The sequence below is a fragment of the Nannospalax galili genome, unplaced genomic scaffold (assembly GCF_000622305.1).
Source record: "Nannospalax galili isolate Female #2095 unplaced genomic scaffold, S.galili_v1.0 scaffold40, whole genome shotgun sequence".
Taxonomy (NCBI): domain Eukaryota; kingdom Metazoa; phylum Chordata; class Mammalia; order Rodentia; family Spalacidae; genus Nannospalax; species Nannospalax galili.
Window position 1 is genome coordinate 334,261 of NW_008347810.1, and position 24,259 is coordinate 358,519.

The 24,259-nt window shown below is 38.9% G+C and overlaps 1 protein-coding gene and 1 pseudogene across 2 annotated transcripts in view; one reads left to right on the plus strand and one right to left on the minus strand.

Annotated features, from left to right (window-relative positions):
• The window catches only part of Xkr4 (XK related 4), a 509,976-nt gene that overhangs the window by 77,444 nt on the left and 408,273 nt on the right, over positions 1–24,259 (minus strand). The window lies entirely within an intron of this gene.
• On the plus strand, positions 6,487–23,809 carry LOC115072268 (annotated as a pseudogene).

A 24,259-nucleotide genomic window follows, 5' to 3' on the forward strand; every position in this document is an offset into this window, starting at 1 on the left:
TATGAGACAATGGAAGGACCTCCCATGCTCAATAATTTGAAGAATTAATATTGTGGAAATGACCATCTTACCGAAAGCCATTTATAGATTTTACACAGTGCCAATCAAAATCCCCATGACATTTTTCACAGAATTGGAAAAAACTATACTAGGATTCATATGGAAGCACAAAAGATCTCAGATAGCCAAAGCAACCTTGAGCACTAAGAGCAATGCTGGGGGGTTTCTATTACCGGTTTTAAACCGGATTTCAGAAGCTGTGGTATTTAAAAACAAATGGTACTGGCACAAAAATAGACCCATAGATCAATGAAACAAAATTCAAGACCCAAATATGAATGAATGGATGAAATTTCAGCCACCTGATATTGATAAAGGGACCAAGAACATTCACTGGAGGAAAGACAGCATGTTCAGCAAATGGTGCTGGCGAAACTGGATCTCCACCTGTAGAAGAATGAAACTAAACCCCTATCTTCAACCCTGAACAAAAGTCAACTCCAAATGGATCAAAGACCTCAATGTGAAGCCTGAAACTCTGAAACTGTTAGAAGAAAACATTGGCAATAACCTACAAGTTATAGATGTAGGAAAGGGTTTTCTAAACTGTACATCAACTGCTCAGGAAACAAGGATAAGAATCAACAAATGGGACCTCATTAAACTAAAAACTCTGTACATCTAATGAAGCAACCAAGGAAGTGAAGAGAAAACTCACAGAACGGGAGAAAATCTTCACCAGTGACACATCTGACAGAGGTTTAATATCCAGAATATATAATAAACTCCAAAAAGAAAGAATCAAGAAAGAAAGTAACCCAACTAAAAGATGGGCTAAGGAACTGAACAGAGAGCTCTTGAAAGAACAAGATGACTAAAAAAGCATCTTAAAAGGTGTTCAACGTCACTAGTAATTAGGGAAATGCAAATTAAAACCACTTTAAGATTTCATCTTACCCCAGTCAGGCTGGCTAAGATCAAGAGAACGAATGATACCAAATATTGGAGAGGCTGGTGGGGCTGCAAACTTGTTCAACCCCTATGGAAAGCAATGGGGAGAACTCTTAAAAACCTAGGAATGAACCTACCAGTTGACCCCGTTATACCACTTCTTGGCATATACCCAAAGAACTCAGGCTATTGTAGAGACACTTGTACATCCTATTGCAGAGACACTTGTGCATCCATGTTTGTTGCTGCTCTTTTCACAATAGCTAAGAGATGGAAGAAACCTAAGTGTCCCTCAATTGATGAGTGGATAAAGAAAATGTGGTTCATTTATACGATGGAGTTTTACTCAGCAGTAAAGAAAGATGAAATCATGAAATTTGCAGGAAATGAATGGAACTAGAGAGTGTTATACTAAGTGAAGTAACACAGACACAGAAAAAAAAGATATATGTTCTCTCTAATATGTGGATCCTAGCACCAAATCCTGATATATGAGCAGGTATCCAGACATAATTAAAGGAACCAGGATAATGAAAAGGAACCAGGGAGGTAAAGGACAAGAAAGACTGAAATAGAGGAACCGTAGGAAACAGGTGTTAATAAGGGAGATGTAGATAAAAATGGGATTATTTTAAGGAGGGGGGAGGGAAGATTGTACAAGGAACCTAGAGGATAAAGGGAAAGAAGGAGCTCAAGAGAGGTGGGACCATAGGAGAAGGGTATTTTTAAGAGAGAAATGGGTAAAATTGGGGCACCTTAAATGGGGAAACCATAGTGCACGTGTTAGACAATGTGAGAGATGAATAATGCCTAGCTAGTTTTAAAAAACCAGAGGGAACTATTTTAGCCTAACAGCCTACTAACAAATTATATACAACTAGACCAAGGAATATAATACATGTCTAGGCAACATTTATCTCAGAACGTTTGTCTTTGCCCAAGCTTTATCTACATGGAACTTGGTAATTAAAAGTACAAGACTTGTGGAACTAACCTTCTTGGATGTTTAACAGCCATACTTGGAGTCATATACTAATTTGGTCAGAGGGACATGAAGGATAGTTTTTGTTCCTTGCTCTCTTAAGTCAACTAAGTTCCAGAGGACTATGAGCATCTCTCAAAATGTCCTGTAACTGTGGTAAGTCACCTGTCCTCTTGATCAAGGAGGCCATGGAGACCCCACGAGATGGACTTGAACCAGTGTCCAGTCTACAAAGAGGAGGGTCAACACAAAGGAATCATTTCCTCCATGCTTCCAAGCAAAGCCAGCCATGGTCAGAGGACATTTGACTTATCTTCACGTAGACTGAACTGGTAAAAGAAAGGAGTCAGGGGCTCCTGCCAAGCCTATGTGCCCCCTGAGGAACAGATCCTCAAACGACCTTAAGAGTAAAAGTAAATTCGTTTATCTGGGCCAACTGTATGGTCTTAAACACCCCAAAAGAAAGTATAACCAAAGATTAAAGGGATCAGTGTAAATCTTTAAGAGTCCATATGTATAGCTAAAGGCTACATAACAAGGAACAATGCCAGACAGGAGATCTTTCCTTTGAGTTGATGGACAGGGTGGCACAAGAGACTCCCAGACAGTAACCCAGCACAGAACTGGGAAAATGAACAGCAGACACCAATCTTATCTAAAGGAATATTGACAACTGATTGCTGCTAGATGAGGAAGAGCTGATCTTCCTAAAACAAGGATTTCTAGGTAGGCTGACTAGATTTATTGGATGGACAAGCACTGGGGAATGGCTGGGGCCATTGACAACACAGTGGACAGTAACAGAGTATATGGGCTCCAGTGGTGGGGGGAGGCTGTGGTAGGATGCCATTTGGGAAGTGGGTATATAGATGAATAAGATTGGGATGTTCTGTATGATATGCACACAAAAAAATTAACAAAAAATGAGTTATATTCGAGGAGGAAGCATAAAAATTTACTTCATGTCAGTAGAGGTGATAAACATTACCTTTAAAATCTACCTGATGACTTTATAGCCATACTCAGGTGCCAAGGATCTGAGTGTAACTGACTGTCACTAGTAATAATCAGATATATAGAGATTAGGAATGCATGTGTGAAAACATCTAAGTGTTAGTAGCACTAAAAATGTAGGAAACAGCATATTTTAAAATTAAATGGAGATCTTCTTTAAAGGGTAAAAATTCATTCAATTTTATACTTTATAGGGTTTATACTGAGTTCAATATTTTAAAACTGTATTAATTCAACTGTGAACCTAAAAATTTACAGCCACTTTTGAAAGAGATATGTATTTGCTCTGGAAATTTTTAACAAATATGTTAAAGCTATAATGAAATGATTCTTCTAATCATGTGGTTATTAAATAAATTTTAAATAAACAAATAAACAGTACTTGAAACCCTCTTGTGGGAATGTCCAGAAACAATTTTTGAGGGTGTTACACTGTTGTTATAGGATTTTGTCTTAGAAAATTTAAGAGTATTTTTAGAGCTGTGGTTGGTTTATAGAAAAATGTTAAGATTCCAACATAACCTTCCTCTGCTACAATTGCTTTGTTCAGAATGCTGTATAGATGGAAACACAGTCTTAATTACTTTTCTTGTTGCTGTGATAAAATTTTCTGACAAAAGCAAATTCTAGGAGAAAGGGTTTATTCTGGCTTACATTTAATGGCAAGGAAGCCAAGGTTACAGGAATCTGAAGCAGCTGGCCATGCTGCATCTACAATTAAGAGGCAGAGAGTGATGACCAACGACTGCCGCTCAGTTCTCCATTTATACAGTCAAGTATTGTTATTATTTCAGATTGAAATTTTCTGGTGCCACCTTCAGTGTGCAGGTTTTCCCACATCAGTTACTGTAATCAAAACAATCCCCTCAGCCATTCCTTAAAGGCCCATCTCCCAGGTGAGTTCAGTTCTGTCACAGCAACAACACGAACCACCACTGCAGTATGATTTTTTTTCAGATTAGTTTGCATTGCTTATCTTTATTTATTTAAAATGTCTCTAAGGCTCTGTTGCTTGACAGTTCAATTCTTGTTAGTGCTCAGTAAAATTCCATTATCTGGATGTGCCACAGTTCACTTATCTGTTTTCCTACCAAATGACATAACAGTTGTTCCCAAGTTTTGGCAATTATGATATATGACAAATATTCATATATTTGTGGACACAAGTTTTCAATTCACTTGAGAGTACATATACTGAGTTACATGGTAAGAGTTTTGTCAGTTTTATTAGAAACCACCAAACTGTCTTCCAAAGCACTTTGCATTCCTACCAGCAGTAGATGAGAATTCTTGTTGTTCCACATTCTTACTCAACACTTGGTGTTGACAGTATTTTGATTTTAGCCTTCTAACAGGTTCATAGTGTATTTATTGTTTCAGTTTGGAATTTTCTGACCACATTACATGGGACAACATGTTCATATTATGGTCATTTGTACCTCTTGTTTGGTGAGGTGTCTCTTGGGGCCTTCCAACCATTTTTATGTGGCTATTTTGTGTTTTGTCATCTTGTTCTTTATTTTGGGTGTCAGACTTTTTACAAATATTTCTCCAGTTCTGTGACTTATCATTTCATTCCCTTGATGTTGTCTCCTGAAGAGCAGAAGCCCTTCACTTTAGTGGAGTCCATATCATCCATTCTTCCTTCATGGATTATGACATTGGTGTTGAAGACATTGAGCTACAGATGGGCTCAGGTGTATGTTTGTTGGGCTTGAAACCTTTTTGGATGACCAAGAGAACAGGTGCCCTTAGGAGGTCCCACTGGGCATATTACATCATCCAGGAGAAGAGCTTTGAGCTCCCTACACAGGGTGTCTCATCCTTTTTCTGCTGCCTCTCTCAGCATTCATATGCCTTAATGGATACCTAGTTCCTCATCTCAAAGTTCCTCCCCTGGACACATCTTCACACACTGACTTCTCCCCATCTCAAAGTTCCTCCCCTGGACACATCTTCACACACTGACTTCTCAGCCTGGGTTTCTTGTACTTTGACACTCAGGAAGTAATGATTTCATTATTGAATTATTTTAAAGGGAGGCATTTGGCTTGAAACTTTGAATGATTAATCAAAATAATTCTTGCCTCTTGGATTCCCAAATATGGTTTTAGAAGATTAGGCATTCATTTCTTAAGAGAATAAATGGTTTAATTAAGATTCAAATGAATGCATTCCATGAGATGACCAAAAACCAAACTGTAGGACTAGTCATTGACTATAACCCATGTAGGGGGTTATATAGCATCTGAGGGAGAGACCCCAGGAATCCAAAAGTGGGAAGTTCTTGGCTTTCTGCCAAACACCAGGGAAAGAGATGATGTCTTTGGATAGCCACAGGACAGTAGGTGGGGCCACATGGAGGCCAGACCTTAGGATCTATCATCAGTTCTTTGGTCTTGGAATAGGGCTTACTTGATTCTAAGATGCTGTGAGATGGCCAGGCTTGGATCTATTAAACAGCAAGTACTGAGAGATGAAGCGGGAGGGATAATAGATGTAAATGTAACCAGTTTCCCTGATGCATGGTCTTATTATTTTACTTTTTTTTTTTTTTTTTTTTTTTTTTGTCTTTTTGAGACAAGGTCTCCCTCTAGCCCCAGTTGGCCTGGAACACTCTATGTAGATCAGGCTGGTCTTGATCTCACAGAGATCTACCTGCCTCTGACTCCTGAGTGCTGGGAGTAAAGGTGTGTGCTACCATGCTTGGCTCAGTTCTGGGTTTTAACTCTAGAAACATAGATCACTTCTGGAAGGATTCTGAATTTGGCATAATGTTTAACCTAACTGCTAGACAGTAGACAGGCTTGTATACAGGAAGAACAAAGTTGCAATGAAAGGATGAGGTTGAGTTTTATTTCTTTTTTCCTTTGTCTTCTAAGTTCAGATGTGAAGAATGGAGTTTTGTTTGTATTGGGTGAATCTAGAGATTGTGTATTTTCTGTATAAGTCCCAGAAATATTCTGGAACATGAAACACTTTTACAGGCCTTGGCATCTATCTGAGGCATGTTTCCTCAAACTCTGCTGCATTGCTCTCTGCGCCTCAGTGTTAGATCTTCCTCTCCTCCTCTGCAGCACCTTGGCAGCTTCAGACAGTCTTACTGCTACACTCTACTAATCTGATTCCCAAACTTGGAGTTCCTCTGCCCTTGTGCTCTCTTTTCCTTGGAAAGTCCAGTTCAGCCTTTAAATTGGATCCTACTGACTTACAGGATTCAGTAACTTGCTCCTACTCTCCCTTATACCCCTGTCCAGGTAGTATGATCATCTATTTTAACTTGCCTTAATTAACATCCAAAGCCTTCTTAGCACCCTTCATGTCAAATTTGGGACCATTGCTATAGGGATCATTCCTTATTTCTACTCCCAAGATAAAGTTCATTGCCAAAGAAAATTCTGGAACTTTGCCACTTCTGCTCATCTACTTCATTCACATCATTTTTGTAGAAAATCAATGGGATGTAGAATTCCAACTGTCAACTTGAACAGAGCAAGAAGCAACTATGGCACTAATGAGGTGCACCTGTGAATGTGTCCATGAGGGTGTTTTCAGAGCAGTTTGAGGAGGGAAGACTCACCCTGAATGTGGACAGTACCACCCCATGGGTAGGTGTTCTAAACGGAATAAAAAAGAAAACAGGAGAAAACCAGCTGAGGCACTCTTTCTCTGCTTCTTTGCTGGTGCTATGGAACAAGCTGTTCCTGCTGCCATGCCTTCCCTGTCATGATGGACTGTATTCCTCTAAACTGTGAGCCAAAAGAACCCTTTCCTCCCTTCAGACGCTCTCATCAGGTGTTTGGTCAAATTGAAAAGAAAAGTAATCCTTGTGATAATCCTCCTAAAATGTGAACATCTATGTGCATATTTGTACAGATTCTTAAATCGACATCTCAAAATTTTCATCAGATGTATAAGTAATTAAAATATGTGCTCTCTGGTATATTTTAATATAGATATTTTAAAATAAAAGTGTTGCATGCTTCTTTAAATGAACCCAGAATAGCAGAAATGCCAGGGTCATTTGACACCTGTCACTAGCATTTATAAGAATACATGGAGCCTTGTGAAGAGGTCTGGGGTTTGCCTTTCCTTTCGACTCTTTGAGCTTGTATTCTATACTGCTTCCACAAATTTTATTCTAATAAACCTTTATACTTAATGTCAGCCACTCATCACTTTATTGAACTTTTCTACAATAAAATAAAGGTGTATTTTTATTTATTCATTCCATTTCATTTATTATGACTATAAGGTCACATTTTAGACCTTTTTTCTAGATTGGATTACTATGGGAATTGTTATATGTATAGGATTGTTCAAAACATAAATATTTGGCACATTGAGAGAAATGCATATTTAACAAATATTGTGTTGGAAAGGTCATCTCTTAAGTAGAATGGTGGAAGTCAGAATCTGGTTACTTTTTAAAAAATACATTTTTATTTTTAATTTTATATGTATGAATGTTTTGCCTGCATGTATGTGTTGTGCATGTATGCATTGCACCTGCGTTGTGCAATGCCCACAGAGGCCAGAAGAGCTGCATCAGATCTCCTAGAACTGGAGTTACAGACAGTTGTTAGCTGCCATGTGGGTGCTGGGAACTATATCCAGGTCCTCTGCAAGAGCAGCCAGTGCTGTTAACAGCTGAGCCATCTCTCCAGCTCAAGAATCTGGTTACTTAATATAAGGGATGGTTAAATTTTTTCTTCTGTCTTGTAATACCTGAGCTTTCTACACTTGAGCAAAAACAAAGAGGATAACCTCTGTGTGCCCTATGTCTTCAGGGTCCTCATATGCTCCTTTGAAACCAGTATCCTGAGCTCTCTTCTCTCTGCCCCAGTTCCTAGGCAATGCATCCTGGTGGAAGGAGGGCATCTTCAATACCTACTTCTGCAAAGATCCATCTTGTTTCCTCTTGTTCCTGTCCTCCTCACCTTGAGGCGGGAGCCTTACTGATGATAAGGTTTTTATTTCTTTTCATTGTGTCCTGGTTAGCTATAATTGTTCACTTGTCCTCTAAATGGAGAAGCCTCTGTTGAGGTAAGATTAGATTGACTTGTGGGCATGTTTATGGGGGACAGTCTTGATTGTTAATTGATGTAAAAGGCCCAGCACACAGCAGACAGTACCATTCTTAGGCAGGTGGTTCTGGGTTATATAAAAATGCTAACTAGGCATGAGCCCATGAGTGAGCCATCTAGCAAGCAGCTTCCTCCATGGTTCCCACTGTATGGATTTCTTTGGTTGTGAGTGACTTAGAGTCCAAAGAAATGCTGCCTGAAATAGCCTTCAGGTTGCTGACTTGAATTCCTGCCGTCTGCTCTCAATGATGGACTGTGACTAGAAGTGTAAAATGAAATAAACCCTTTTTCCTCTAAGCTGTTCCTGGTGTTTTATTGAGGAGACAGAAAGGAAACTAGAACATAAGTTATTGGTGTTAAATTGCATTTTCTTTCCCCCAACCACTGTGAAGTGCTTTTTTTCCAGTCTCTGCCAATGAGCATGCTAGGTCTTTCCTGTTTGCATGTTTTAAGATTTTAAAAAATATTTCATTTATTACTTTTATGTGTATGAGTATATTGCCTACATGTATGTAAGTACACCCATGTTGTGCAGTACCCAAGGAGGACAGAAGATGGTGTTGGATTCCCTGAAACTGGAATTACAGATGGTTGTTAGCTGCCATGTGGGTGCTGAGAGTCAAACCTGGGTCTTCTGCAAGAACAGCCAGTGCTTTAACTGCTGAGCCATCTCTCCAGCCCCTTAGGACTTTTTTTATTTTAAAAATGATCTTTTCACCTTGTCAATATACATTTTATTCCCATTCCCTTTGCAGTTATAGCTCTAGAACTGTGTGCTTGGCTCCAGTGTGTCTAAATTTGATCATTAAAAAGAAATCTTAAAACATTTATTTGTTTATGTATGTATGCTTTTCTCTCTCTCTCTCTCTCTCTCTCTCTCTCTCTCTCTCTCTCTCTCTCTACCATGTATGCACGCCAATGCATGGGAAGGTGACTGCAGAGGCTGGAAGAGGGTTGAATTCCCTAGAGCTGGAGTTACAGACAGATAGTTATGAGTCACCAGGTGTGGATGCTGAGAGCCAAACTCAGGTCCTCTGCAGGAGCAGCAAGTGCTCCAGACCCTTCCTCGTTATTTCCCACCTCCTCCTCAGCTAACTCCTTCCTGTGGTCTTCTTTCCCTTCCCATGGGGCTATTTGTCTCTTTCTTTTCCAATCCAACACACTCCTGACTACTGAAACTCTACATTGCCATGAATGGGGCAGGAGATTGTTTTCACTTTATTATTCTTTAAAAAATACATTCTAGCTCCTTTGAATTTTTATATGATTTCCAGAATATTCTTCTTCATATGCATCGTAATCTTGCAGAGATTTAACAGTTGCTGCATTACACTGAGAAAAAGTGGCATATTTGCTAGGTTCATGAACGTGGTGTATCTTTCCATAGATTTAAGTCTTCTTTGCTGTCTTTCTTAAGCATGCATAATTTTCATCATATAAATCCTACACATGCTTTGTTACACTTACACCTAAGCATTTCATTTATTTTTGAGTGATTGCAAATGATTTTGTATTTTTTATTTCAAAGTCTGTCTTTTTGTTCATTGCTAAGATGTAAAAATAGAATTAATGTTTAAATGTTGATCTTACATTCTGGAACCTTGATGAACTAATATAGTTTTTGGTTTTGTTGTTGTTTATAGATTTTCTATGCAGATAATTATGCCATTTGCCAATATTGATAGCTTTATTTTTTTCCTTTTTAAATTGTGTGCTATTTCCTTTTCTTGTCTTACTAAACTGTCTATAATTTCTAATAGTATGTTGAATGACAGTGACTGCAGAGGACATCCTTACTTTGCTTCTGATGTCTGAAAAATATGTATCCAGTCTTTGACTATTAAGTGTATTTTTAACTGTACATTTTTCTAGATGCCCCCTTTTAAAAGTTCAGGATATTCTCCTGTTTTCCTCTTTTTCTGGAAATTTTTATCATGAATAGATGTTAAATTTTTTAAATATCTTTTCTGCTTCTATTGAAATAATAATTTGTAATGCCCACCTTTCTTCAGAACCTCAGAGCTAATATTATTATTATACTGCAATTATTGTAAGGAATCAGCTGACACAGTTATGGAGGCTGAGAAGCTCAGCTGCAGGCCCATGACAAAGGGCCTGTGAAGCAGAAATAGCCATAATAAATGTTCAGTATAAGTCTAAGTTTAAATGTAGAGGAAGCTGATGTCCCAGCATCAAACAGAAAATATTCTTTTTCACTCAGTCTTCAGTTTATTCCAGCTGTCAGTGGATTGAACAGGACCTATCCAAATTGGGGAGGGCAACCTGCTTTTTTCAGTCAGAAATACCTTCAAAGACATACCCAGAATAATATTTGTCCAAGTAACTGGCACCATATTGTCCATTCAATTTTGACATATAAAATTAAATTTGGCATCATATAATTTTCTCTTTTAACATTATTGATTTTCTGATACTGAACCAAACTTGCATCCTTGGGTTAAATCATACTTGATCATAGCATATAATTCTTTTTTATATATTGTTCAATAGTAGTTAATATTTTGTCGAAGACTTTTTGCATCTATGTTAATGAGGGATGTTTGTTTGACGTTGCTTTTTCTCATGCAGTCTTGAAGGTAGGGTAATAAATATTAGCTTCATAAAATGAATGTTCCGTCTTCTGTACTCTGGAATATATATAGCTTTTAGTGTTAAATCTTCAGGCATTTAGTAGAATTTCCTAATAAAGCCATCTTAGCCTGCAATTTTTTTTTTAATTCTTAATGTTTCTAATTCTTTCTATTTGAGTACATGAATTTTTTTTCCCTTTTTTTGAGTTGGGGTAGTTTCTGAGGAATTGGTTCATTTCATCTAAGTTTTCAAATTAGAGTGCAAATGATTCTAATTCAAATAACAGTTCATAGTATTTCCTTATTATCCTCTGGAGGTTGTAGGGTCTGTAGTGACGGTCTATGTCATTCTCAATATGGGTATTTCTCTCTCTCTCTCTCTCTCTCTCTCTCTCTCTCTGTCTCTCTTTCTCTCTCTCTGTCTCACTGGACATTTGTGATGTTTATTGATCTTTTCAAAGATCTAGCTTTTTGTTTCATCAATTTTTTTGAGACAGTGTCTTCCTGTAGTCCCAGTTGTCCTGGAACTCACTATTGGACCAGGTTGGTTTTGATCTCACAGAGATTCATCTGCCCTGGCCTCCTGAGGGCTGGGCATGCTCCACCATGTTCAGCTCATCAATTTTTCTACTGTTTTTGTTTTTTAATTTTATATTCTCTTTCATTCTTATTTGTATTACTTCTTTTCTGGAACTTAAATGATTAGTTTGTGTTTATTTTGTTCTCTTAGGTTTATTTATTTTTTTAATTTATTTTAGGTGAGAGGTTTTTAAATTTTTATGTATGGAATAGAGGCATGTATTGCTGCAAACGTCCCTCTCCACACTGCTACAGTGTCTCATAAATTTTTATGTTGTATTTTCATTCAGCTCAATGTATTTATTTAAAATAGTTCCTCTACAATTCAGTTTCTACCAGTGTATTTTTTTGAAGTCTGCTGTTTAGATTTCAGGTGTTTTTATATTGCCTCTGCTGATCATTCATGTGTTTGGAGATGAGCTTGTCTCTTTAATGCTGCAGATTTGCATCAATCTATTTTACAGTTCCATTTCCCATTACTGCTTACAACAGAAACCCTGTTTCCAACCAAAGTTAATGACCATACCACTCTTGGGTATTCCTTGGCTTTTCATTTTTGCTTATATTTGGAATTGATAATTAAGATTTCATTTCATAAGCAACAGTTCCAAAGCCACCTTAAGGCTATCCTATAAGAAAACTTACACTGAGTATTTAGAACAAGCCTGTAGTTGACAGCAATAGAATAAAGAGGGTGGTTCTGGGGAAAGACATAGTATGAAAAGCGCGAACAAGTTAGTGTGCTGCCCACGTGTTTCCAGCCATGTACTGGAGTTCCCCCCACAGAGTGCAGAATGCACTGAATGCACTGAAGCACCTTTGACGAGTGTTACCCTTTCTGAATGAACAAGCCTATAGTCAATTCCTATTCATTCTCTTCTGGTAGGTTGAGTAGATTTCTCATGTTTTCTGACTATTTTGAACAGAGCTAATAACTATTCACTTGCAAAACGCCTAGAGTAAGAAGATCTTGTATCTGCAAAGTTTAAAAAAATATATAATTAGTAACAGTATGGCAAGACATTTCACAGAATGTGATTATAGTCTTTAGTCTGAGAGAACAAATATATCTAATTGAGGCCTGCTGAGTAATAAAGAATAGAAATTCTTTTTTAGAAAATACATTCAAGGAAAATTATCAGGTAGTAAATCTAATGCAAACAATTATCTTTTATTATAACCCTTTGAATTTATATTGTGCACCTCCATACATTCAGTGAGTTTAATTAAATGTTTTTTTTTTCATAAAACCCAACATATAATCATCCGGTAAAATCTCTTGGTTAGTAAATGAATCACGAAGTAATACTTTTTATATAGGTTTATACATGTGTTTATAATTGCTATCCAATGCGAAATTTCATCAATTAAAATGGTATCTGTTTCCTTCCTTGAGTGGCATTTTGACCTTTCTTGGGATCATTGTAGGATCCCTGCCATTTTCTATGCATTGTTTATTATGGTCCCCATCAATTTTGTCCCACACATGGGCTGGTCTTAAGTTAGAGTCCTAAGCAGCAGCCTTCACATAGGAATTCTGGAAGTAACTCTGACTGACCTTGGGAAAATTAGCAAAGTGTTTTCCAGGATCTACAACCCTTTTGTATCAGCTGTTGAACTTGGAGGTAACCACTTGGCTCTTCATCCTCTTAGAGCTTTTCCTTTTATCCACCACCTTGATGTCCACTGCTGTTTAGTGCCGTGTATTATTTTGTATGTGTTCTTAGCTGCATCACTTGTGTGCATATTTTGTCTCTTCAACCAATTTAAAATTCCTCACTGACTGAGAGAATGATTTGTTTCTTTAGTATTCTGGACCAGTGTCTTCCTCAGACTCTGAGACCAGCAGGTGTTCATTAAATGCATTTCAACAGACTGGCTTTCTGCATACACACACTCAGTTTTAGAAGAACAATCATACCTTGGGAACATTGTGGTAATGCAGTGACTGAATGCCCATGTATAGATTACCTAATGAGACATGCAGCTACAACACTGAATGCATGGTTCATTTGGCACTTCATGTGACAGAAGGGACCATATTGATACAACTTTATTGGCATCCAATAGGGGTTTGTGATAAATTAAAAGTGTGAGTGATCATTGGTGCCTGAGAGTCAGGGGAGGCATTAGTATCTGCTATAATCATTGCCTAAATGGCCCTCACATTTTTGTTTCTTTTAGTCATTGCAATGTATATTTGAGGAACACAGAATAATATGTGACATTTCAGTTACACTAATCATCATTTCCTGAAATCCAAGGATGCTAGCTTCTTTTCCTTTATTCTTTTTATTTTTGTGGTATATGTATGTACATATGGTTATACGTGGATGTGTGTGTGGTGTGTGTGTGTGTGGTGTGTGTGTGTGTGTGTGTGTGGATGGTGTGTGTGTCTGCGTGTGTGGTGTGTGTGTGTGTCTGTGTGTGTCTGTGTGTGTGGGGTGTGGGTGTGTGTGTGCCTGTGTGTGTCTGAGTCTGTGTGTGTCTACGTGTCTGTGTGTGTCTGCGTGTCTGTGTATGTGGTGTGTCTGTGTGTGTGTGTCTGTGTGTGTGGTGTGTCTGTGTGTGTGCATGTGTCTGTGTGTGTGTGTAGTGTGTGTGTGTGTCTATGTGTGTGTGTGGTGTGTGTGTGGTGTGTGTGTGTCTGTGTGTGTGTCTGTGTGTGTCTGTGTGTGGGAGCTGTGGGTGTGTGTGTGCCTGTGTGTGTCTGAGTCTGTGTGTGTCTGCATGTCTGCGTGTGTGGTGTGTCTGTGTGTGTGTGGTATGTGTGTGTATGTCTGTCTGGGGGGTGTGTCTATGTGTGTGGTGTGTCTGTGTGTGTGTGTGTGGTGTGTGTGTGTCTGTGTGTGTGGCATGTCTGTGTGTGTGTGGTGTGTCTGTGTGTCTGTGGTGTGTGTGTGTGTCTGTGTGTGTGGTGTGTCTGTGTGTGTGTGATGTGTGTGTGTCTATGTGTGTGGTGTGTCTGTATGTGTCTGTGTGGGGGGTGTGTGTGTGGTGTGTGTATGTGTGGTGTGTGTGTGTCTGTGTGTGTGGTGTGTGCATGTGTCTGTGTGTGGTGTGTGTGGTGTCTGTGTGTGTGTGTGTCTGTGTATGTGTGTGTGGTGTGTGTGTGTCTGTGTGTGTGGTGTGTGTGGTGTGTGTGTGTGTTGGTGTGTGTGTGTGTGTCTGTGTATGTGCATGTGTAACCCAGAGGTTGATGTCAGGTGTCTTCCTCAGTTGTTCTCTGTCTTACTTTTTGAGACAGAGTTCTAACTGAACTGATTCAGCTAGACTGTCTGGCCAGCAAGCCACAGGTATCCTCCTGTCTCTGCCTCCCCAGCAGTGAGATTCCTGATGAATGTCACTGTGCCTCACTTTTGTTTGAATGCTGGGGATTTGAATACAGGTCCTCATGCTTGCATGGTGAATACTTTACTTACAGAACCAGCTTCCCAGTCCTTTTTTCTAAAAATAACTTTGTGTTCATTTTTTCTTTTAAAGTCTCTCTCTCTCTCTCTCTCTCTCTCTCTCTCTGTGTGTGTGTGTCTGTGTGTGTCTGTGTGTCTGTGTGTATATGCAAATATGTAGATACTTAGAAAAGCTACCTAACTTTTAGGTCAATTGAAGAGTTAGCATAATGCACTAATCTATGATATTTAATATAGAATTTAGCACAAGTAAGAACATTGAGATCTAACCCAAGATGCAAGGCTTTATATTCTTATAGAAGCAAATCTACTAGTGATCAATTAGCTAGAAAGTCTATTATAACTTAAGGCTTCCTATGGAATTTTACCAAGAGGAAGTAGTAGAGCCACCGCAAGCCAGGTTTCACTATACTTCTTTAGAGAAATGCTGGCTACTTGAAGACAAAGCTTGTTTTGAGATTTAGGCAAGGATGTACTTTGGCACTTTTCCGCAAACGGGAACTGCATAATTGACAGTGTCTGCCTCTTTGTTTGACTGCCAAAAAACTTAGAGCTAAATTTAAAGCTCAGTCATGCCAATTATATAGTGATGTAGCAGTTGCATATCTATGCTATTTTATCCTCTGGTTCTGACATCTCACTCATTATTTTTCAGGTGCTCCCTACCTGAAATCTTTCATGGAAAGATATGGAATGAATACATTAGTACAGTAAATAAGACAGGTGGTTGCTGTGCAGTTCAGTGAGTTGGAAAAGTCACTGAGCCTCAGTTTTCACCTGCAAAGCAAGCACAATATTGCTCTCCTCTTACATCACAGGAAGAGTGTGAGGCCAGTCCAGTTGTGACTGTACAAATGGCATTCTGAAGAGAAGGTCCCAGCTTTAAAGACTGAGTTATTTTTCCTCAAAGGAGCCAGAGATGTCACTAGAGCATGTATGAAAGACTGGGTAAGACTGCAAAGGAGAGGGAAAAGCCCGGGGAAGGATTCTGCCCTAGGAAAAGGTCGCTCAGAGCAACTTGTCTGAGTGGAGGATACAACTTGTCTGAGTGGCTTCCTGCCACGTTGATGCCAGCGACTCTTGGGATGGAAATCGGGAGAGCAGTTTCACTAAATCCTTCATAAGGCATTGAGAACACAAGGCAACTCTGCTATAACCAAGTTTTGTTTCTGCATTTCCTTTCTTGCTCTCTGTTCTTCAGAGTGCTGCACTCTCTGGTTGATGGGCCACGCTGTCCCTGGGTGTCTGGTGGATGGGCCACGCTGTCCCTGGGTGTCTGGTTGATTGGCCATGCTGTCCCTGGGTATCTACAGAAATGTCTTGGACAAAGTTGAATGTTGACCTCTTAGCAGCCAAGTGCATATCTTCCTGACACCAATTTCTCTGGACTCCCATAGGGCCTGTCTTCTGCTCTGTGGAACATTTCTCTTTGGACATGCAGCACTCGGTCCCCTTAGACAGGTCCTTCTCCCCTATCTTGCCAGTGCCTTCCCTGAAGCCCATCCTCCAATTTTGGAGAAAACTGGGGTTCCACCTTACACCTTTCTCTTTCTGCTTCACATTGTAAGATTCTGTGTATTCTGCTCGACAAGTTATAAATACTAATAACAGAATAAGAACGCATGTTAATCATCTGTCTTTTTAAATAGAACATATTCACAGCTCTCTGACAGAGGCTTCTTAGAGTCAGGGAAACAGGAACTGAAGTTAGGGAACTATATTGAAGTCTAGATACATGCCCCAGCCTTTAAAGACACAGAAATTTTCATTTGAGTGGGGAAAAGGAATTTGAGAGCTGCCTCATCCATTCACTCTGCTGCCTGAGTGCTGGGATTAAAGGTGTGCACCACCATGCCTGGCTATCTAAGCAACTCTTAAAAATCCATCTCCACTCCGGAACTTTTTTTCTAGACTGACAGTTCCAACTGGAAAATCCCTTGGGAATTCAAGATTCATTCTCCCTCTAATATGATTCTTCTTTTCATTTTACTATGTCACCTTGGGAGTGTCCTGGATTCATTCTTCCTGCTCTGCATCACTCAATTGGCCTACAAGTCATCCATATTTCTCTACAATGCTTTATAAATCTTCCTCTCAATTCCCAGTTTAGTGAACATCAACATCAATGGGCCTTGCTCCCCAAGGGCCATGTTTAGGTTGGAAACATGCATTTCTAAGAAGAAACCAGTAATGCTGACGTTTGAAGGAACAAGAGTGGCTAGGCACACAATGAAAGTACTGACTCCTCCCTGAGCTATGGAGACACTAATGTTCATCTTCAGTCTTTTCTCATTTGTTCTGGGCAATATTGTCTTTACTCTTGGTGCTTCAGTCCAAGGCATTCTGCACACCAGGGCTGCCCAAAAGAACTTCCCATGATAACGGATTTGTTCCTTCTGCATTGCCCAGTTCCTAATTAATATGGTATAAAAAATATACAATTTACATAATAAGTAATGTAGAGGTAAGTTAAAATTATGGGAAGAGGCGTATAGGTTCTATGTGAATATTATGCCAATGCCATTCTATTTACGGGATTTGAGTATCTTTAGATTTTTTTAATCTGCAGGGGATTCTGGAATCAATCCAATAGAAACCAAGGGATGAATTATATCCCCAATAATAAGAAGTATTGGTATTTTTAAGTAGGAGTTTTAAAATGATCACTTTTATGTTAAAGCAGATATCTCAAACATTAATTGAAATTTGAAACACTGAAAATGAGAATTCAAAATCAAAGCTAAAAGTCAAAGAATAGACAAAAATGTAGAATATGCTCAGGTGGCAACAAGTATTTTAGCCTTGGGAGGCTAAGACCCTAGGCATAATCAGGGGTAAGACAAAGAAAGTTTGGGAAGCAAGGCTGACTCCTACTGTGGAAGGGTTCGTTGCCAGGCTTTGCAGTATCTCGATCCAACAGAAAATAGGGAACCATAGGAATGCTAATCTGGTTACAGCATTTTGGATCCATCCTATCAGGAAAGGCAAAAAAGATACAGACATTTCAACACTGTCTAAGACAGACTAGGAGCCTGAACTGATGTGGTAGGTGGAAGTGATTACAGTGGATAATTATGAGGTAAGGCCGATGAAGACAATATGAGAACAACAGTAGACAAACGTAGTGAGAAAAAGAGGAGGAAGAGCTATTCATGTCTGAACACCAAGGGTGGTGTGTAAATCCATAGAAAACCAGAGGTCTTAGGGGGATATGATTTTGCTTTGGGATATTTGATTTAGAGAGGATTATAGATTACTGTATGAGAATGAATAATGGAATTTGAAAATTAAAGTGGGAGAAGCTGAAGGTGAGATTTTAGACTAGGAGTTTGAAAGGGGCAAAGGAAAAATTGTAAGCAGAGAGCTGTGAGCCAAGCACAAGTAGGATTAGAATGTGAGATCAGCTGCTATGATTTCCTCAGTTCATAGATGGGGCAGCTGGGAACTCATACCATTTCATTGTGAGTCACTAATCTATGAATGAAGGAGGAATTTGAACCTGACTTTCAATAGATGGTTCATAAATTGATTTCGTGCTGTCAAGGAAATACTTCATTATTTTGAACACCCACAGGAAGAAGCAGTCTTGCCTGATAAGCAAAGCCTGTCTTTGTCATCCAAAGTATTTTTTAAAGTAACATGTCTTAGATGCCAGATTCAAATGAAAATGGTAAATATAACATGGAAACAATTACTCAGAGATGGGGATAGAACTCCAGACCAAAGCAAAACACTTTAGAAAAAGCTGATTTTATCCCTTGTTTGTTTTCAAATACTCAGAGCTTGTAATTTGATAAACCAAAGCCAACACTAGATGAGACTAAATTGGAACTGACATCTAAGGCTGGAATGTTAACTGAATGATGTGATGTATGTCTCTTCTGAAAGAATTGACACATTCTTCTCTCTGGCTAGGTACCCCAGGTGAAGAATTAGCTTATGCAATAGTTAGATGACTGACACACACTGCATCTCAGACATCTGCAGATGTTGCTTCCCACTCCATCTCTGACCATCTTCTGAGATGGAAACTGGAAATTTAACTGAATTCCTTTACTTTTTAGAAACAAAAAGCACAAAAACATAAAATGACAACAAAAGAAACCATTATTGTTAATAGATCTTATTTGAAAAGCTAAAAGTTTTTATTTATTAAATATTTTGTTTATTATTTTTATTTTGTGTGTATGTGTGTATTGCCTGCATGTAGGGAAGTGCACCCATGTCGTACAATGCCTGCAGAGGACAGAAGAGGTTGTTGGATCCCCTGGAACTGGAGTTATGAACATTTGTTAGCTGGAAAGGCTAAAGGTTTTTAAATGGCCACAAACCCCTATAACAAATTTAACATAAGATATACCAAGAGAATAGACATGCTATATGGTCCACAAACAGCTAATATTAATATGGAAAGTAAGGATATGGACAGCTGGCAACAGAATCACCACACTGAGAGAAAGAATCAAATAATTGAATAGACACTTTGCAAAGGAAAGACTTGTGGAAGACCATAAAAATCTTAGCACTAACAAAAAATTCAATACTTGCTCTCTTTTCAATATAACCCCTGCTCAGATACCCCAAATCAATATCTTCCTCTTTTCAACAAAGGTTAAACAGAATGATAATATTGGGTGCTGGGGAAACTAGTACTCTGATGGTAGGGTGTAAGCATAATTCATAAATTTGGCAGTTTGAGTCATAATTTCAGGACGTGTAAATATTTTATGCTAGGCACACTGCTAAGATGGTTCCCAATTTTCACAAACCTGGTGTACACCTCTGTATAACCTGTTTTCAGTGAACATGGGCCTGTGAGTGTGATCGTGAGCACACCCATAAGTTTATAGTACATGGCAAAGATACTGAGATTCTGCAAATGTAATGCGTCGGCATTAAGTTAGAAGGGAGAATATCTTCAGGGCACCTGCTACAATAAAAGGGGCCCATTAGAATAGATCTGGGACAGGTAGCAGCAGGGGATGCTTTCCTGTTGGCTTTGAAGAAACAAACTAACCTATTATGAGGAGTGGCTATGGCAGGAAATGGCACATGTGATAGTTTGGATCTTAAAGGTCCATGGGCTAACAGCTTGGTCTCCCTCCTGTGATGGATCTTAAAGGCTCATGGGCTAACAGCTTGGTTCCCCTCCTGTGGTGCTGCTGGTGAGTAATGAAATCTTCAGGAAACCTGGCTTTCTGGAAAGAGGTTAGATCATTTTAGTGTGCACCCTAGAAGTCGAAATTGGGGACTTTTCACCCTCTTTTTTCCTTTGCTTCCTGGACCCTGTGATGCAAGCAACTTCTTCTGCCACAAAGCAATCCAAGATATTTTTCTTAGCCATGAGCCCAAAGCCACAAGCCAGATGAGCAGAGACCAGTGCCTCTGAAACTAGAAGTCAAAATAAATGTTTCCTGCTTACAGTTTGTTTATCTTGGGTATTCTTTTGCAGCAATGGAAGCTGAGGGATGGTCCTATAGCCATAAGAAACTGAATTCTGGCAACCACAGTTAGCTTTTCTGGGAGCCCCTGTTCTGGATGAGATGCTGTCCTGCCTGGTACTCTGCATGGTGATTGTGAGACTGAAAGGAGAGAAGATAGCCAAGTCCTCCGCAGGAAGCTGTGTGATCACACTGATGTGCTCTTTTATGTGACTGAGGCTAGCATGTTCTATGACTAAATAATTTATGCTAATCTTTGGAATTTATCCCAAGATATTAATCAGACACGGAAACAGAAAGACATACACACACACACACACACACACACACACACACACACACACACACACACACACACACACACACGTGTGTGTGAATGTTTATTTTAGCATTTATTGTTGAAAGGCTAGAAATAAAGTAAAAATTCAGTCCTAATAGATTACGTAAACTTGATCTTATACATTATATTTTATACAGATAGACAAAAATCAAGGTGGGAAGACTATGAGTGAGCAAACTTGTTTTCCTAAATTTTCCATTTTTTAAAGTAAATATCTGTTTTTTAAAGTAGCTTTACTGATGTATAATTTTATTCATACAGTTTAATGATTTTGAGCAAATATCTTCAGTTATGCAACCATCATCATAGGGAACATCTGATCCCCCAAAGTTGTCTGTGCCCCTTTCCAGCCAATTCTTTCACAGTCTCAGGTGACTACTAATTTGTGCTCTAGTTCTGTGGTTTTACTTTTTCTAGAATATTATTATAGTTGGATCCACGCAATGTTCAGTATTTGTATGTTTTAGCTATATTTTTGGATTCATTTCTTTTGCTCTATCTTGGTAATTTATTTGCATTTTTGAGTAGAGTTCAAGTATATGAATCTACTACATTTTGTTTTATAGTTGCCAGTTGATGGGCATTTGTTTTGCCCCTTCACAGTATTTAACTGTTAGAGATAGATAATTCTATTATAAGCATTTTTGGGCAAAATTTTGCATGAGCTTATGTTTTCATTTCTTTTGGGAAGATACCTGGGGATGGAATTGCTGGGCATGTATTAAATATATATTTAATTTGCTAGAAACCACCAAACTAGTTCCCAAATGAGTCTACTGCATTGTGTCACTGCTAGTGAGAGATAAAGGCTCTGGTTCAGGGTGTTCATGCTAATACTTGGCACTGTCAGCCTTTTTATTAAAACAATTCCTGTGGGCATTTGGCTTTAATTTGCATTTTTCCAATTACTAAAGATGTTGCATATGTTTTCACGAACTTACTATATTACAATTAAATGTACTTTTATAGTGGAAAATCCAGTCAATTCTTTTGCTCACTTTTTATTGAATTGTTTGTTATATTACTGAGTTGCAAGAGTTATCTTCTTAATATATCTTCTTAATACCATCTTATCCACACATGTTATTTTAAAATGTTCTTTTTCAGCCTAAGGATTCTAATTTCATTTTTATAAATCTGTCTTCTGGAAATCAAGAATTTATAATTTTTGTGAAGGTTAATTCCCAGTTGTCCTCCATGGATCAGGATTCTGGTGTCACATTGCATAAATTTTTGCCTAAACAGAAAGATTTTTTTCCCCTTCTGTTTGCCTTCAGAAGTTTTCTGGTCTTAGCTTTTATATTCAGTTTCATGTTTTATTTTGAAATTGTTTTCAAGCCTGGTATGAGCCAAGTCTCTAACTTCACTGCCTTTTGTGTTATATATTCTATTCTAGCAATGGCTGACATGCCTCTCCTGTCCCACTGACTTGTTTCAGGCCTTGTCAAAAATAAACTGATTGTGAAGGAGAGAGGTTATCTCTGGACTCCACATTCTACCCCATCAATTTACTCATCCTTTCTACACAATATCATTGTGATATTCTGATTGCTGAAGTCTTAGGGTTGGTTTTGAAATAATCGATGTAACTTCATGAAATTTGTGTTTAACTTTTTTGGCTATTCTAAACCTTTTCCTTTTCCAAACAAACTTAGAATAAAGATGTTATATCTCTTTTCATTTATACCTTTGATTTCCAAAAGCATTGTTTGTGGATTTCAGAGTATAGATCTATGTCAGGTTCATCCATATCTAATATGAGCAAAATACAGCAACTTTGTAGGATATAGCTTCATCTCTCTCCTTGTTCAAGACACTACTGTCATTCATACACACTGGCATACCTCTGTGCATGTACCTGACTATGCATATGCACACAAATCTGTATAACATAAAGAGTAAAGACTTTTATTTTTGAAAATAAATGTGTTTGTGGTAGTCATGAATGTATGTATACATGTTTGCATGCATATGTGTGTGCACATGCATGCTGAGGCCAGAGGCTGACGTTAGGTGTTTTCCTTGATTGCTCTACATTTTACTTATTCAGGTAGAGTCTCTCCCTGAACCCAGAGCTTGTGATTCGGCAAGTCTAGCTAGCCAGGATACCCTGGGGATCCTTGTACCCAAACCTGAGTACTGGAAATGTAGGTGGGTCACCATGGCTGATTTTGTGTGGCTAAAACAATGACATTTTGGACTCATTTTCCAAGAGAGAAAGCAGAAGCCAGTGACTCCATATCCAATTTCAGGTTAAAGAAACAACAGTACATACTGACTGACCTGGGAAGATGGCTGCAAAGGCATCTGTCCAGAAAAACATAGGTTTCCACTGTCCTCACCTGAAGTGCTGCAACAATTTCAGTGCAATTTTCATAAAAACAATTTAAAGTTGTTATTCATGTTGATCAGTTTCTGACCATTTTTTTAAACATCCTTTTTAAAAGATGAGAGAATTTATTTTTCTTAATATTAACCAGGACTGGAAGCACTATATTGTTTATATACTAAAGAAGCCGTAATATTGGATTTCAAGACTACTAGAAGAGTCTAAAGCATAGTACTGTTTTTAGGTCTATGTGGTTCTGGTCACAGAGCCACCAGCAGTGACCTAGCCTTTACTTACACAACTACCTTCCTCACTAGTTCACTGTGGCTGTCTGTAATACTATAGACATAATGGACCTATTTATAATCTTATTAAATAGCAGAATCCTAATAAGAGGTAAATAAATAAAATGTGGTAGCTATTAAACCCCACCTAGGGTATGCTCTCCAAATCATAGTCTTTCCACTGGTTTGAACACCTAACTTCAGAGTCTGTAGTTGCCTGTCACTGTGGTGCAAGCCTGGTATGTGGATCAGTCCACCGACGACTGAAGGCTGCCCCATCACACCCAGCCAGACTGCCAGGTGGGCCTGGAGCAGCTGTGCATGCTTGGCATGGTCTAATGGAAGCTCGGTAGTGACAAATGCAAGAATGAATGATCCAGAACTGGAAAAGATCTGGAGGGGGGCAGAGAGAGAGAGAGAGAGAGAGAGAGAGAGAGAGAGAGAGAGAGACCCCTGGATGATGGATATCATCACCATATGCAACGATGAACTTCCTGGTTACAAAGAGAAGATCAAGGTGTTTTTGAAGTAATACCTACACCTGGATGAGGAGATCTGATACATCTTGGAGGTCAGTGGGTACTTGAGATCAGGGACAGGAAAGACAAGTGGATCCGGATTTCCATGGAGAAGGGGGACATGATCATGTTGACATCTATCATTGCTTTATACTGGATGACATGAACTACGTGAAGGCCATACAGCTGTTTGTGGGAGAACCCAGGTGGATGCCGTACAACCGCTGGTTGACCATTTTTGATGCCTTCACAGTACATGAAATTCCTGGAAGGAACAGCATAGGGGCTCCATGAGGAGTGACTGCGCTTCCTGAGGACCCACTGCAGTCACCCATTGGAAGGTTGCTCATTTCTCTGCTTTTATGCGTGGATTTGATGCTAGGTTATCTTTCCTTGGCAAGATTATCTGATCAGATTCTTTAATGAAAGAATCTGTAAAGTCGATTTTTACATGGAAGCTGCAAAAATGTAAACAAGCTACTTTAATTTTTCCTAATTCTGTCAGGATAGGGTGGCAGTCTGGGAACTCTGGGTTGGTGTGCATTCATATGCAGGGAAGCACACACTTCTTGTCTCAGATGGTAATTCTGTGTCTGTCTGGTGTGAAGCTATACTCACCCTTGGAAGGCAGTAGTTGTACCTAGCACAGCTAACCAGATGGAAGATGCTTTTCCCCCCTCACTGTACCTGGATGGGAAAGTAGCCATAGTTAAGGACACCTGGGTTGTTTGTG